A 15,797-nucleotide genomic window follows, 5' to 3' on the forward strand; every position below is an offset into this window, starting at 1 on the left:
GTCAACAGCCACTTGGGGAGGGCCACACTATTTGCTGGGGCTCAGTTTCTTGTTCCTTCTGGGCTGCGTGCAGGCCAGCCCAGGCCGGGGGAGCCAGGAAATCATTTTGTCTTTGGAAAAGCTGATGAACAGGAGCAAAATGAAAACCAGCTGTGTTCCTCCTAGGAGCCAGGCCTTGCTTTTTCTGGCTGCCCCACCAGTCTTCCTGTTCTGACCATCAAATGCTTAAGTGCAGCCGTGACAACCTTTTCAGTCTTGTCCCTACAGCTACTTCTGAGGGTCCCCACTGGTCATACGTTCGAAGACCCTGAGTTTCACACAGCACGTTCACCTGAATTACTCCACAGGCAGGTAAAATGGCGCTGTGTGCCCAAGAGCCCTCCCTCCGGGGCCAGGACCCCCCCCCCCCCAGTGGGTCCTGCAGCACTGCCTCCTGGGTGGGGTGGGGCGGGGTGGAGAGGGCATGGGGTTATGGGCAGAGGGATAAAAAGAGAAGATGCTGTTTGAGGGCGGGGGGAGAGGGAGGGAGGAGAGAAGTGAGAAGGAGAACAATGATGAAGAAAAGCAATCTGGCATTTATTAAGCACCTACTGTGTATCCGGCCCAGAATCTCATCAAAGCCTCAAAAACGACCCTGTCAGAAGAGGACCATCAGACCCGAGTGGGGGGTGCAGAAAAGGAGGTTTGGCCTGTGGACCCCACTTGATGAGAGTCACACGGTAGTAAATGGAACTGGGTCTGCTGCCCGAGAGAGTTCCCAGCTTCTTCAGCCCTTGGGAGGATGGAGAGGGAGGGGGAGGGAGAGAGGAGGAAGAGAAACAAGAGGGAGGGTCTGAGAAGGGCAGTCGGACCCAGGCGCCGGCCAAAGGAGGAGTTTGCTTTAAGCTGGACCCCAGGGTCAGCCTGGAGAGCAGAGCCCAGGATGGATGGGAGAAGAGAGAATCCAATCATGAGAGCCTCGAGGGCCGTTCAGGCTCATCCCCACCAAGTCCTCCCTGTTTCACAGAGGAGGGAGCTGAGGTTGCAAGAGCTGCCTTGGAGAAATCTGCAGAAGGAGGTGTGCTAGCTAGGATGGTGCGGTCAGTGGTTTCCCAGCTCCTGGTCCTGGCCTTCCTCTCCATTCCTCTCTGACATGCTCTGGCTTTGGAGAGCTGCTACTGGGACTGCTATCCAGGACGAGGGGGAATCAGGAGGCAGCTCGTCTGACCGCGAAATAATTCAGTAGGGGGTTTGCTCGCTTCCTCTCTGAAGACAACATTTCTCTTGAATAAACAGCCCGAAGCAAGCATGAGAACTCTCATTGCTAGAGGGTCCTGCCCCTTGCCTCCCCCATCCACCTCATGGAATGCCAGCTGAGGCTCAGAGAGGAGAAGTGTGCTGTCCGGAGTTGCACGGCTATGTTGTGAGATGGCAAGAGAACCCTTGCAGCTCCCAACCTCCCATTCCCCAAATTTTGGGCCACAAGAAATCCGTATCTTGAAAAAGTTCCCTCCACTCATGTAATTTTTCTGGGAACCAAGGATATAAGACAGGTAGTGAGTGACTTACCCAAGACAACACAGCCAGCTGCGGCAGAAAGGGGACTAAAAACTAGGACTCCTTGCAAGTCCGTGCTTTGGCCCCCCCAAGGACAGACACTCTCATCTGCACGTTCATCCAGCCATCCTTTCAGGCACCCGTCCATTTCCATAGCCACCTATGTGTTAAGTCCACCCATTCACCGGCTCCACAAGCATCCATCTAATACCCCTCTTTGCTGGGCCTTGTAGTCAACACCGGGGATGTGGGGATGGTCAGGACATTCACAGTCCCTGTCCTCTTAGCTCATTCATTGGACAGTAGTGCCAGCCAATTAAAAAAAAATACCCCAAACAGAAAGCAATCATAGTAAGGGTCACCCACATATAGAGGGAGACCCTGGCCAAGGCCAAGAAACTTCCCCAGGGGCGGCACCTGTGTGCCCAGTCATGTCTGACTCTTTTTGACCCCATGGACTGTAATCTGCCAGGCTCCTCTGTGGAATTCTTCAGGCAAGAATACTGGAGCCTGGGTTGCCATTTCCTCCACCAGGGGAATCTTCCAACCCAGGGATCGAACCCACGTCTGGTGCACTGGCAGGTGGGTTCTTTACTGCTGAGCTCCCGGGGAAGAGACTCCTGAGATTTGAAGGATGGATAGACACTGGCCTGGTGGGGAGGTGCTGGAGAGGGTGCTGCAGGTGGAGGAAATGGCACTGATGTGGGAGGGAGCAGGGTGACTTTGGGGGGCTGAAAAGGGGGTGAGGGACGCAGCCAAGTGAGTAGTGAGCATCGGCCAGGTGGGACGGAGAGAGGCAGGGCCAGACTGTGGGATGGGGTGGCGGGGAGGGGAAGCCATATGTAAAGGGGTGACTCAGATCTGTCTATTAAAAGGAAGTTTGGGACCTCCCTGGGGGACTGGTAGTTAAGACTTGGTGCTTCCAACGCAGGGCATGGGTTCCATCCCTGGTCTGGAACTAAAATCTCATATGCCACGTGGTGCGGCCCCCCAACAAAAAAAGGATAAAAGGATGCCTGATGCCCAGGGCTGCCCGGGAGGACTAGTTAGAGAGGGGCAGGAGGGGAAGCTGGAGGCTGCTACTGCATCCAGGTAAATGTCCTGCTACCTGGACTGTGGGAGCCGAGGTGGAGCCTGAGAGAAGTGGACTTCTCCAGAGGTAGTTAAAAGCTACCCAAGCTTTCTCTGGGGAGTGGTTAGTGGGAAACCAACTCAGAGCTCGATTCAGCTGCACAGAGGCCTTGGTGTGTTGCTTTATTGATGGAAATTAATTGTAAATATTATTCAAATTTGCCTCCCAATGCACAATTATATTTCTCAGGGGAGCCTTCTGAGCACATAATAAAGCCCCATAAATAATACATATATTAACCTAAGAGGAACAGAGGCATATTAATGTAGCAATTGTGGGTGGAGGCTGCGGGGAATTTAACAGACTGGATGCCAAGCGCTTGAACTTGGGGTTTAACCTCGAGGTCACCTAGAATCCTCCAGGCACCCACCAAGCACTTTCCTCTCATCATTTCACTGAATCCTTGCAGAGATCTTTGTGGTAAGGGCCATCTCCATCTCCATCTACAGATGAGGAAATTGGGGTTCAGAGAGGTGAAGTGACTTGCCCAGTGTCACTCAGCTAGTAAGTGATAGAGCTACAGTTTAAACCCCAGTCTCTTCGACACTAAAGCAACTTGTAAATACACATTGTCCTCTGAAGAGACTCCTCCCTGGAGAAGGACGATAAGCATACGCTACTTCTCCAGTGTCAGATTTTGAGGAGGTGAGAGAGGAATCTGAGAGGTTGCTTTTTCGTTTGGTGGAAGAAAATGTTGTCTGGGTGGACTTGTCACTTCCTCCTGACCGTGGACTTGTCACTTCCTCCTGACCCTGAGAATCTTAGGGTTGCTGAGTTTGCAGGAAGCTCGGCTTCATCAGGTTCATCCCTTCCCATCCCCCCATTTTGCAGATGGTGAAACTGAGGCTTCTTTGTAATAAGACTGGAGACCTCCTGCCTTACCCACTGCTGAGCGATGAGATATGCATGGAAATGCTCACATGAGTCACTTTTAAATCACCATCATTCTAGAGACCTGGGCCTTCACCAAGCCACCCTCTTCACTTCTTGGTCTGTTGACAAGGGCTTTGGTGCTGCTCTGCCCTGAAGGACCCCAGCCTAGGCTCTGGGAGTCACTTGGAGTTTCCAGTGAGTCTTCCTTCCTTGGGGAGGTAGGAGATCTTAGACAAACCTGGTACAGGGCAGAGACGTGCTGTGCTTGGGGCATAAACTGTACCCTTCAAAAGTGTTCTGGGTGTAGGCGAGAGGGCTTCCCAGGTGGTGAGTGGTAAAAACCCACCTGCCAATGCAGAAGACATAAGAGACGCAACTTCAATCCCTGGGTTGGGAAGATCCCACAGGAAGGCATGGAAACCCACTCCAGCACTCTTGCCTGGAGAATCCCCTGGACAGAGGAGCCTGGCGGGCTACAGTCCATGGGGTCGCAAAGAGTCGGACCCAACTGAAGTGACTGAGCACGCACGCAGGTAGGTGAGAAAGATGCTCTCTTTCTTGATCCAGGTGGTGGTTCCATGGTTGTCTTCATATGAAAACCCCATTTATCTGCACATGTATGATTAATGCCCTTCACAAGTGCACTGCACTTCATTATGTCTCAGTTAAAGGTATTTTTAAAAATAAAAAAATTCATGGCACCTGGAGGAATAACTTCCCACTTGCATTGGCACCCTGGGCAGACCCAGATCTGGGGGCTTCCCTCTGATTCAAGGGAGCAGCTCAGAGAAGGGTGGTTCTGAAGGGGCCCATCTGGACAGGCAGCATCTCAGGAAGGACTTAGCCCTTCCCCCTTCCCACTCTGCCCTCGGACTCAAAGGGCCTTTGATGGTTAAGACCCAGGATCACACGGGCTTGGGAGTCAGACTGCCTGGGCTGGAATCCCAGCTTCACCATTTACATCAGCTAAGGTTAGGGCTAGGGTTAAGGCGCTATGACTCTAAGCAAGCTATTCAACATCTCTAAAGCCTCAGTTTTCTCACCTGTACAATGGGTATAGTAAGGACCTACAGCTCACAGGGTTGCCATGGAGATTAAAGATGTGAAATCTAAGCATTCAGCAGTCTGGGCTCACACGCACTGCCCTCTCTCAGCAGACATGCGTCTACTCCATTACTGGTCCCTCTATTTCCAGCCTTGCCCCCCACCAACTCACTCTCCACAAAGCAGCTAGAGTGAGCATCCATCCGGTACAAAGTACAGCAATCCAAAACCCTCACTGTGACTTACAAGGCCCTAGAGGACTGACATCACCTCCTCCATCTTTATCTCACGATGCTCCCCGGCCAGGCATTCCTCTTTGTCTCCCCAGAACAACGCAACATCAACAGCGGCAACAACGCTAACACATCTGAGACTGTTCCCACCTCAGGGCTTCGAGTTTGCTATTCTGGGACCTCTGTTTGCATGACTGGCTCCTCCACTTCCTCCAGGTCTCAGCTCCAGTGTCACCTCCTGAGACAGGCCCTTCCTGACCCCTCCTCCCACTTAATGTAGCCTCCCCCTCCCCACTCACTGTCCATCAGATCTCTTGTTTCTTTTTCACCATAGTACTTCCTGTCATCTGGAATAATTTGATTTATTTCTTTGTTTAGTTGCCTTAAGACGGTCTGTCCAGGGACTACCTCTTGCCCACCTCTGTACCTCCAGCACCTAGAAGTGCTTTGTACAGAAAAAGTTCTCACCGTGTTATGTTGAACGAATGAAACAAAATAACCATCAGCTGGTGTTATTTTTGTCATCACTATCATCTAATTCATGGTGATGTATTAATCTAAATTTAATTCATCATCTAAATTGTGATTACATCATTTCCACAGTATTTTCACATTTTTTCTCATACTGGTAGGGAAAAGGTAGGACTATCCCCCATTTCACAGACATGGAAACTGAGGCCCCAGGTCACATAGTTCGGAAGTGGAGTAACCACAATTCTTTCCCTTGTATCTTTAGGAGCGGTCACAAGCGAAGGAGGGAGGCTACCATTAAATGCGTCTACCACCCCTGGCCTTTTCGCTTCCCCTTCGTCTGATTAATTGCAGCCTGAAAATAAAGGATCCAGATGCCTCCCTCCTCCTCCTTCCCCTCCTTCTATTGTTTCGTAGTTCTTTTCCGGTCCAGGATTCGGTTAAGGGTTTGGCTGGTATGACCGTGACCACACACTTCCTGTGTTTATCCTGCCACTCAGAAATCGTGGATGGAGCGGTCAACTGGGCTCCAGGTCTGTGCTGGGCCCTGGGAGATGCTATGGGAGAAAGCACAGCGGCACGATTAGTCCCCAATGCCCAAGGATCCCTGGAGTCCAGATGCCTAGCCTTGGGAGAGATGGCTTCCTGATGATCTTTTCCCAGGCGTCCATCATACAGATGTGTGACACCTACGGAGCAAACATCCAGATAATCGAAGGAATTTCCGGTTGACTCCCAGAGGCTGGCGCCACAAAGGAGGGGCTCACACAGGGTGGTGGGAAAGGGGCTCTTGGCCGTGGCTGGTGGCTAGTAACAGCCTAGGAGCTCCTGGTTCACGGCAGGGAGTTTACGATGGTCAGGCTCCAGTGCTTTACTGGGAAGAACGGACTCACGATGGAATTTTAGGCAATTCCACATCCATCATCCCATGCCATCCTCATTAGAAGCCTGATGCGTAAAAGCATCTTAACTTTGGAGATGAAGAAGTTGAAACTCAAAGAGGTCAACTTTCGCAGAACCACAGGGTACTTATCGCCATCTGGAATAATTTTACTTATTTCTGTGTTTAACTGCCTTCAGGCTGTTCCCGGCCCGAGTGGTGAGCTCCATCAGGCCACAGATTGTGCTCATCTTGCTTACCTCCAGCAGCTAGAGCGCTGCCTAGCACAGAAGAAGTGCTCATGATACCTGATGGAATGAATGAAGAAATAAGCGCAGACTGATGTTAAGTTTATCATTGTCGCCATTGAGTTTTATGACAATGACTATGACAATTCACTGTTTCAAATTTATTTTACCTTTTTTCTATATTGATTACATTGTGAAGCTAAATTGATTTTTATTGAGCACCTACACTGTGCTGGGCTTTGGAGATGTGAGAGCAGTCACTCTTCACTCTCCTGAATCTTACAACATGTTAGCATGGGGAAGAGCTGGAGCTTGAACCCACATCTGCACAGCTTGCTTTTTCATTAGGTAGGCTGTTTCTTGTTTCAACAAAGGAGTGCTTTGTCACTCAGTTGTGTCTGGCTCTTTGCGACCCCATGGACAGCAGCCCACCAGCCTCCTCTTTCCATGGGGATTCCAGGCAAGAATACTGGAGTGGGTTGCCATGCCCTTCTCCAGGGGATCTTCCCAACCCAGGGATCAAACCCAGGTCTCTTCCATTGCAGGCGGATTCTTTACCGACTGAGCCACCAGGGGAACCCCAGGAAAGGAGGGATGAAGGCGTTGGTACAGAAGGGAGAGAAAGACTTTCTGTTGTAAAGCATTGAAACTCTCAGGGGTTAGAGAAGCCTCATGTCTTGGCTGGGGTTGCTGACCTGGGATTGATTCTGGGGGCCAGGGTGCAGCTGTCAGTGACTGCTCCCCCATCTCTGACTCTTTAAAATAGGGGAGTGATCTGATCCAATACTCCTTCCCACCCTTGAAAGAGCAGCCGGGAGGTGGCACTGCTCAGCCCAAATGAAAGGTGTGGTAAAAGTGCAATTGCAGGAACCCCGAAGGTTGGTGGGGAGAAGGCGATGGCACCCCACTCCAGTACTCTTGCCTGGAAGATCCCATGGACGGAGGAGCCTGGTGGGCTGCGGTCCATGGGGTCGCGAAGAGTCGGACACAACTGAGTGACTTCACTTTCGCTTTTCACTTTCATGCATTGGAGAAGGAAATGGCAACCCACTCCAGTGTTCTTGCCTGGAGAATCCCAGGGATGGGGGAGCCTGGTGGGCTGCCATCTATGGGATCACACAGAGTTGGACACGACTGAAGCGACTTAGCAGCAGCAGCAGCAGCAAAGGTTGGTGGAATAAGAAAGTGGATACGGAGGTACCCTGCTCCATGCGGGGAATCCCAAATGTGGGTTCCACACTCCCCTACCAGGCTCACCATTGGGGCGATGGGTTTTCAGCTTGGGATCTTAAATGTCACACCTTTCTGGTTCCTAGATTTCCCAGTTGTGTCACTTGCTTATAAACCTCCTCCTGGTCCCCTGGCCACAGCATCTTCAAGGATGCAGAGAGTTCTATGGAAATGGCTTGCTCACACTTAACATGTCAAAGCTGACAAGACCGTTATGGTCAGTCTGGTTGAGTTGGTTCCCTGTATCCCTGATGGGAAACAAGTCCCACAGTTCACTGGAGGTGAGCTAGGGCAAGAACCCAGATGCCCACACGCCCAGCCCCACTGTTCTCTGCTCTTCAATGTGGGTATACATCCCCTTCAGTGGCTCCGTCTCTCTTTCTGTAACATTTTCACTCAGACATATCAATCAATGTCAATCGCTCGTTAGGGCATTAATTGCTGAGTTGCTTGCGTAGCAGACCTAGGAGAGAAGAACCACAGTTTATTCAGCCAAATCCTATTGAGAGGCCTGAAGACTGTTTCCTTTCTAGAAGCGTCATTGGTGCCGTTGTTTTTGTAACTCCCTGATGGGTTCTCCCCAGAGAAGCTAAGTACAGCCTAGCTTCTACAGCCTGACCCTCAAGCCCAGGGAAGCCTACAGATCTGGCTAATCTTCGCCTTCTGCACACCAGTACCCCACTTCGGGTCCCTGCCCCACCCCTTCCCTTGAGGGAGAAGGAAGCGCTGTTTAAGGCTTTAGGAAGAGGTCACCCAGCTCATGAAAATGAGGCAGGTACAGCGGGCAGTGTTCACACACACAACCTTTGGAATCAGGCCAGGTTGACCGGGCAAATAACTTTTCCTCTCTGAAACTTGGTTTCCCCATCCCTAAGCCTGGGAGAGTAGGAAACACGCCTTGTAGGGTTGCATGAGGATTCGATAAAATCATCCGTGTCAAGAGCTTATCAGAGCATCTGGAAAATATTACACATCCCCAAAGTTGCTAGCGCTCACTGTTGTAATGTTTTATTCCATTATTTTTCCCCTCTTTTACTGGAGCTACAAGACTGCAACTTGCTTTGTTATCTCTGGGGGCCGTGCCTAATCCAGGCTATTGTTTCAGGAGGCTGCACAAATCTGCTTAAATTATGTATTGGGGTTGCACGTTGAATGCTTGCTGCAATTTGAGTGTGCGAAGAAAATGTAATTGCTTTGTCTGCAGCTGATCTGATCTTCCTTACGAATTCCATTCCAACTTCTCCCACCCCCCTCCAACTTCTCCCACCCCCCAGCACTGGCGGGAACAAAACAAAAGCACAATTAAGCTTTACCCATGCTGCGGTTTGAAGTGTGTCCCCCACATTCCTGTGTGGAACTCCTGACCCCCAGTACTTTAAAATGTGACCTGCTTTGGGATCAGAGCTTTCACAGAGGTGAGAAAGTTAGAATCAGGTCATCGGGGTGGGTCCTGATCCAGTTTGACTGGTGTCCTCGTAGAAAGGGGAAGTTTGAACACAGATGTGTACAGAGAAAAGAGGACATGGAGAGACACAGGGGGAAACGGCCACGTGCAAGCCAAGGAGAGAGGCGTGGGGAAGACCCTCCCCTCCAGGCTCTCGGCAGGAACCAGCCCCGCTGACACGTGATCCTGGACTTCCAGCCCCCAGAATTGTGAGACAGTGTTTTTCCATGTTTAAGCTGCCCAATCTGCGGTCCTTTGTTACAGAGGCTCTAGCAAACTGATCTAACTCCGTTTTGACATTTTAGTCCAAACAATCTTCATATAGGCTCTGGAGGTTAAGTGTCCTCTTGCTTGTCTCCTGGGGTGGTTTCGGGCCTGTGGAGGGTAGGGCCTGGTCTGATGGTCCCAGGGGAGCATGGGGGAGTCTGGAGTTCCTGAGGGCTCTGCCCCAGTGCGTGTGAAGGAATGTCTCCACTTTCTCAGTTCCCTGCGCTGGCTCCCCCGAATGTAAACCCCGGCACCCCTACTCTGCCCTCCTCCCAGCTGGGACTGAGATGAAGCATCCTAGCCTGTGAGAAGGTCACTGCCCCCGCCCCATATCCACAGCACATGAGAACCGAGGGCGTCGAGAAAGCCAGAGAGACCAGACTGTGATCTGGAGGCCACCCCCTGTCCTCTGTGGACCTGGGGCAAAGCTGCAAGGAGGAAGCAAGCCAGGCAGTCCTCTCGCCTGCACCCCCCTCCCCTTCTGCCTCCCGGTTCTTGAAAAGCAGCAGCTTTTCTTTTCCTCTTCCTGTGCTCTATCCTATTATCCGGTGGTAAAGCCTCGGAGTTGTTGCAGGAAGGGGGTCTGCTCCTTGCCCTGGCAGAATCCAGGAGCTGAGCTTTCTTTTGTGCTAAAAGGAGAGAATAAAGGGAGGTGGGAAATCCTCCCTCAAGATAGCAGTACACCGTTAGCCCAGAGCCTGGCTGAAAATCTCATTGCATGCATCAGAGCAGATATCACATCATTCTTCCTCTTATGTAACTGGTCCAGCTCTCCTCCCATGCACACAGACTCCTGGGGCAGACTGGACAAAGATCTTGCATTTGCAGCACTAATTAAAAAAGCTCCTTCATCATTTGCAGAAGAGCCATCTATTACCAACACTTCTAACCCCCCAACCCCCGCTGCACCACACAGCGTGGCATGCAGAATCTTAATTCCCCAACCAAGGATCGAACCCGTGCCCCTGGAAGTCATGCAGTGGAAGCGCAGAGTCCTAACCACTGGACCGTCAGGAAATTCCCCCTTCTTGACTCTATCTGCCACTCCCAACAGGGTTTGGGTCTTAAGAATCGGAATGAAAAAGTCATAACAATCACTATTAAGATCATGACTAACAATCTTCAACAGTTAATGACAATTATTCTATATTTCACATTTGCAGGAGGAATGCAGGCTCAGAGGGGCAAAGTCTCTCGCCCAGGGTGACTGGGCTGGGAAGAGGATGTAGTGACTGGGAGCCAAACCCCCTTCCCCCCTACTCTGGTCTAACTTCCAGCTGTTTATCCTTGCACTATGAGGACTGCATCCTTGCAGCCCAGGAGGGTTTGGCATTGCTGTAATCAACGTATAGTTGTACATGATTTTTCTGCCCACTTAGGTGGAATTGCTTCCCAGATTTCTGAGACCTGGGAATCAGCCAGTGACAGGGCTGGGAAAGCTCTGCGGAGAGGACGGTGCTTCGTGAGGTCACCTAGGACTCCTAATGCCTCTGTAATAGGATTAACACTGCCTGGAACCCTGGGCGTCTGTTCTCCCTTCCTGCACTGTGTCCCCTGGGTCAGAGGGTTGCCAGGGATTAGAAACCCAGCCTGGAGTTTTGGAGACCACAAGAACAGATGCTCAAGACACTTCCCCCAGTGTCTTGTGTACAGTGCTGGTTGCAGGCAGTCATTCTGCCTTAAAGGGGGCTTTCCCCTGCCCGGCCTTGCTGCACCCTAAACGTTCACTGGGATGGGGTGACGAGCCCTGCTTTTAATGAGGAGAAACTAGGTGCTCAGAGAGGTTAAGACACGTGCCCAATCAACACAGCTAAGGAATGGCAGTGCCAAGAGGCTGGGACACAGAGGCTGCCAAGCTCTTGTGCTCGACAACAAACTATTTTTTTTAAACCATTTTAAAAGTCTTTATGAAATTGGTTACAATACTGTTTCTGTTTTGTTTTTTTGGGCCATGAGGCATGTGGGATCTTTGCTCCCTGACCAGGGATTGAACCCTCATCCCCTGCATTGTTAGACAAAGTCTTACTCACTTGACCACCAGGGAAGTTCCCTCAGCGTCAAACTTGATGACCCTGGCTACCAAGTGCCCTCTACAGTTCATGCCTCAGTGTTTTGGGCTTTGCTTTCATGTGGAAAGTGGAGTGGCAGTGCAGGTTCTGAAATAAAGTGCTAAATTGGAAGGGAAGAGACCCGTGCTGGAGTCGTACCGCTCTCACGGGCTCTCTGTGTAACTTTGACAGTCATGCTCCCTTTCTGGGTCTCAGCCTTCCTTTCTGAAAAAATAGGGAAGGGGAAGGAGATGGGTTTCGACAAGAGTGCACTTATCAGAAGTTAGCATGTAACAAGCACCTACTATGTACCAGTTACTTAAGACACACATCACTTCATCAACTCCTTCCCAAACTAACATGGCTGTATACATTTTCTGCTCTGCATGTGTGCTTGGAGTCTGACTCTTTGCAACCCCATGGGCTGTAGCCCACCAGGCCCCTCTGTCCCTGGAATTTCCCAGGCAAGAATACTGGAGTGGGTTGTCATTTCCTACTCCAGGGGGTCTCCCTGACTCAGTGGGGGAACTTGAATCTTTGGGGTCTCCTGCATTGGCAGGTGGGTTCTTTATCACTAGCACCACCTGGTTAGGTATATGTAAACTCAGGGTCTGTGTGTTTCCAGACCCTTGCTCCTGGCCAGACAACCTGGAAGGCTCCTTTAAGCTCTGACATTCCAAGATTCCAGGGAGAAGGTTTAGACAGATCAGGACACGAATTCTTCCTTTGTCACTTCCCAGTCGTGGGACATTCTGGACAACTTATTTCGCCTTTCTGAGCCTCAGTTCCTTCATCTGCAGAATGGATCAACTGTGTCCACCCCTTGGACTTACTGAGATAACTGGATAGGGAAGTTTGGCGTGCTGCAGTTGACGAGGTTGCAAACAGATGGACACGACTTAGCAACTGAACACACACACAGATAATTAAATGATACAGTACACAAAAGTCCACCCTCCAGCACATGGTAGATGGTGGATCTTTTTGCCCTTTTCCTACCCACACTCATGGAATGTTGGAGAGGCGTCTAAGTGGGGATGTTGGAAGGTCTCTTCTCTCCTCAGCAAAAATCCTTTTCCTCCCTCCTTCCCTTCTGTTCTGCTCTACCACACTCAAATTCCAGCAGCTGTGCTTAATTGGATTTAACTTAATAGTTTTATTGATGCCTTTTGGTTGGGGGGACGAAGAGGCCTCTGGGTAATTTGCACATTTTTAACAAACCCAATAAAGAGCTGATAAGCATAAACAAGTCCGTTTTAATTGGATTAAGGAGAGGCTTGGCTTGGGGACTGCAAACCTCAGAGGAGGTGGAGAAAAAGAAGGCTCTCGGAGATTTCAGATTTTCTGCTTCCTTGGACCTCCAAAGCGCTCTGCACAAGGCGCTGGTTTCTTTCTGATCAACAGCATTCTGGAGTATTCATGTCCATGTCTTACTTGCTACATGGGATGGCAGCATCTTTCTCCCCGCCTTCCTTCCCCACCTGCTGTCACTCTCCGTGTGACAAGTGGTTCAGCCCTCTGGACCTTTGTTCTTAGATCCACCGAAGTTCAAATCCTGGCCCTGACTCTTGCTTGCATCTCTTGAACAATTAAGTGATCATCTAAGCCTCCACTTGCTCAGCTGTGAAAGGGGCTCATGGTGGTTTCTAAACCGTAGGGTTAGTGTGAGAATCACATGCTGGGAAGTTGCCTGCTTCTGAATAGGTCCAGCAAAATGGCAGCCACTCATAGCAGGGGAAGGATCACAGTCCTTGTTCTTACGGGGGCTCACGTGTCTGTGAGTCAGATATTCTCATACGTTTTGTCCGAAGCAACCCCAGCTGATGGAGCAGGGGAGTGTTCTGTCATGTGAATCTTCTCACAAAACTTAAATATTCCAACAACTAAACTCTCATACCAGCTTCCCAGGTGGGACGGCAGTAAAGAATCTGCCTGCCAATGCAGGAGATGCAAGAGGCACGGGTTGGATCCCTGGCTTGGGGGAGATTCCCCTGGAGGAGGAAATGACAACACACTCCAGCATTCTTGCCTCGGAGAATTCCATGGACAGAGGAGCCTGGAGGACTTCAGGCCATGGGGTTGAAAAGAGTCAGATACGACTGAGCTCAAGCACTGAAAACTCTCATATACTCCTGGAGGGAGTACATAATGGTGTTGACTCTTTGGAAAAGGTTGGCAGTTTCTTTTATTAAACATATGTGTATCTTGTGACCTGGTAGCAGTTCCACTCCCAGGTATCTGCTCAAGAGATTGAGAATGTTACATTCACACAAAGACCCACATGTGAACATTTGTAGTACTGAATTGGCCAAAAAGTTCATTTGGGTTTTCTGAAACATCATATGGAAAAACCTGAGTGAACTTTTTGGCCAACCAAATAGCTTTATTGATAATAACCAAAAACTGGGAAGAAGTCAAATTGCTATCAATTGGTGAATAGGTTAAAAAAAAAAAGATGTGGTATGTCCATACAATGGAGTACTACTCAGCAGTGAAAAGGAACGAACTATTTATATATGCAACAACCAGGATAAATCTCAAATGTCTTACATTAGCTAAAAGAGCAAGATCGATATGATTCCATTTACATGAAATTCTGGAAAATTATGATAGAAAGAAGACTGGTGGTTGCTAGAGGCTCTGGAGGCTATGGTGGTGGAGGAAAGGAATCAACTGCAAAAGGCATCAAAGAATTTTGGGGAGAAATGATAACGTTCCAGGGCTTCTCATGTGGCTCAGGAGACGCAGAAGATGCAGGTTCGATCCCTGGGTCAGGGAGATCCCCTGGGGGAGGGCATGGCAACCCACTCCAGTATTCTTGCCTAGAGAATCCCATGGATGGAGGCGCCTGGCAGGCTGCAGTCCATATGGTCACAAAGAGCCAGACATGACTAACGTGACTGAGCACGCACACACCATAAGGTTCCACAGCAACACGGTGATGGTGGTGACATGCCTGTGTATGGTGGCAGTTAAATCCATCATACTGTATAAGTGAAAGTGGCAAATTTTGTTATATGCAAAATATACTTCAATAAAGCTGACCAAAAAACAAAACATCAACAGTGGAGAAAATACTGACATGGACAACAATAATAATTACATCCCCTACAGTGGGTCAGGCACTTCATATACACAGGTCTCCTTTTCTAGATCAGAAAACCAACGCTCAAGAGCATGAACCTTCATTTCTGAGGCCGCACTCCTGGGAAGTGGCAGAGCTCGGACTTGAACCCGGGAAGGTGAAGGTACTTCATGCAGGTTCCGAGACCCATGAGCTGGCCACCCTGTGGCTTGGGAATCTGGACATTTGCTTGGGAAAGATGCAGTCCTAACCCTTGCAGGGCTCCTGATATCTCCTTGGGAATTAGCTAACCATTATTGAATCCATGCATCTAATGAGGTAGAAAGCAACCTCTGATAACAATGATTAGTACTGAAGCACTGTTCTTTAACATTAGCTTGCTTTGAGGGCATGTTTAATAATTAAACACTTCCCACAACCCTACAAGGCGAGAGAAGAGTAAATGGCTGGCTTTCAAGGACAGCAACCAAGGGGAGAAAGAGGGTGTGAATTTCCCTAGGCTGAGCTCCTGCCAGCCCACCATCAGGACCCTGTGGCCTGAGTCCATTTAGCCCATCAACACACAAAGAAAGGGCGTGTGGAAGATGACTGTTCTCAGAATGGCAGGTTTGACATCAGGGAACATAGGTGTGAAACATGATTTGGGGCCAGGCTCCTCCCTCTCAAGGCCTTGTTCCCCAGTGGGCTGGCTTGTATAATTCTAAGTTGTCCTGTCCCAGGGATGACTGGATCCTTAGGGGGTCACCCAGTGCAGCGATCCCGGTTTTACGGAGGGGGAGACTGGGAAGTCCAAGGTCAAGGTGTCGGCGGGTTTGGTGGTGCCTGTTGAGAACCCCGTTCCTGGTCTGCAGGTGGCTGCCTTCTTGCTGTGTCCGCACAGAGAAAGAGACCTACTGCCTCTTCCTTTGATAATGACACAAAATCCCACGGACAGAAGAGCCTGGCAGGGTACAGTCCGTGCGTGCGTGCGTGCGTGCGTGCGTGCGTGCGTGCCCCGCCCCCCATCCCCACTGTATATAGAGTACTGGGCCCAGTACTTCTATTCCATGATCATCTCCATTTTAGAGATGAGGAAACGAAAGCTCAGAGATGTTTGGCAACTGGTCCCACGTCACACAGCTGAGTTCAAACATAAGTCAGTTTAGTCTGATGCTGAAGGAACTCCCCACTCAGTTCACTGAATGGGTGAGTGAATGAATGAATGAGCAGAGCCCCTTTTACTATATTACACCAGGGTCTGCCAGCATTGGCACTATTGGATATTCTTGGTTGTGGCGGTTGTTCCGTGTTTTGTAGGATTTTGAGC

Source organism: Capricornis sumatraensis, chromosome 17 (assembly GCF_032405125.1).
Source record: "Capricornis sumatraensis isolate serow.1 chromosome 17, serow.2, whole genome shotgun sequence".
In the NCBI taxonomy this organism is placed as follows: Eukaryota; Metazoa; Chordata; class Mammalia; order Artiodactyla; family Bovidae; genus Capricornis; species Capricornis sumatraensis.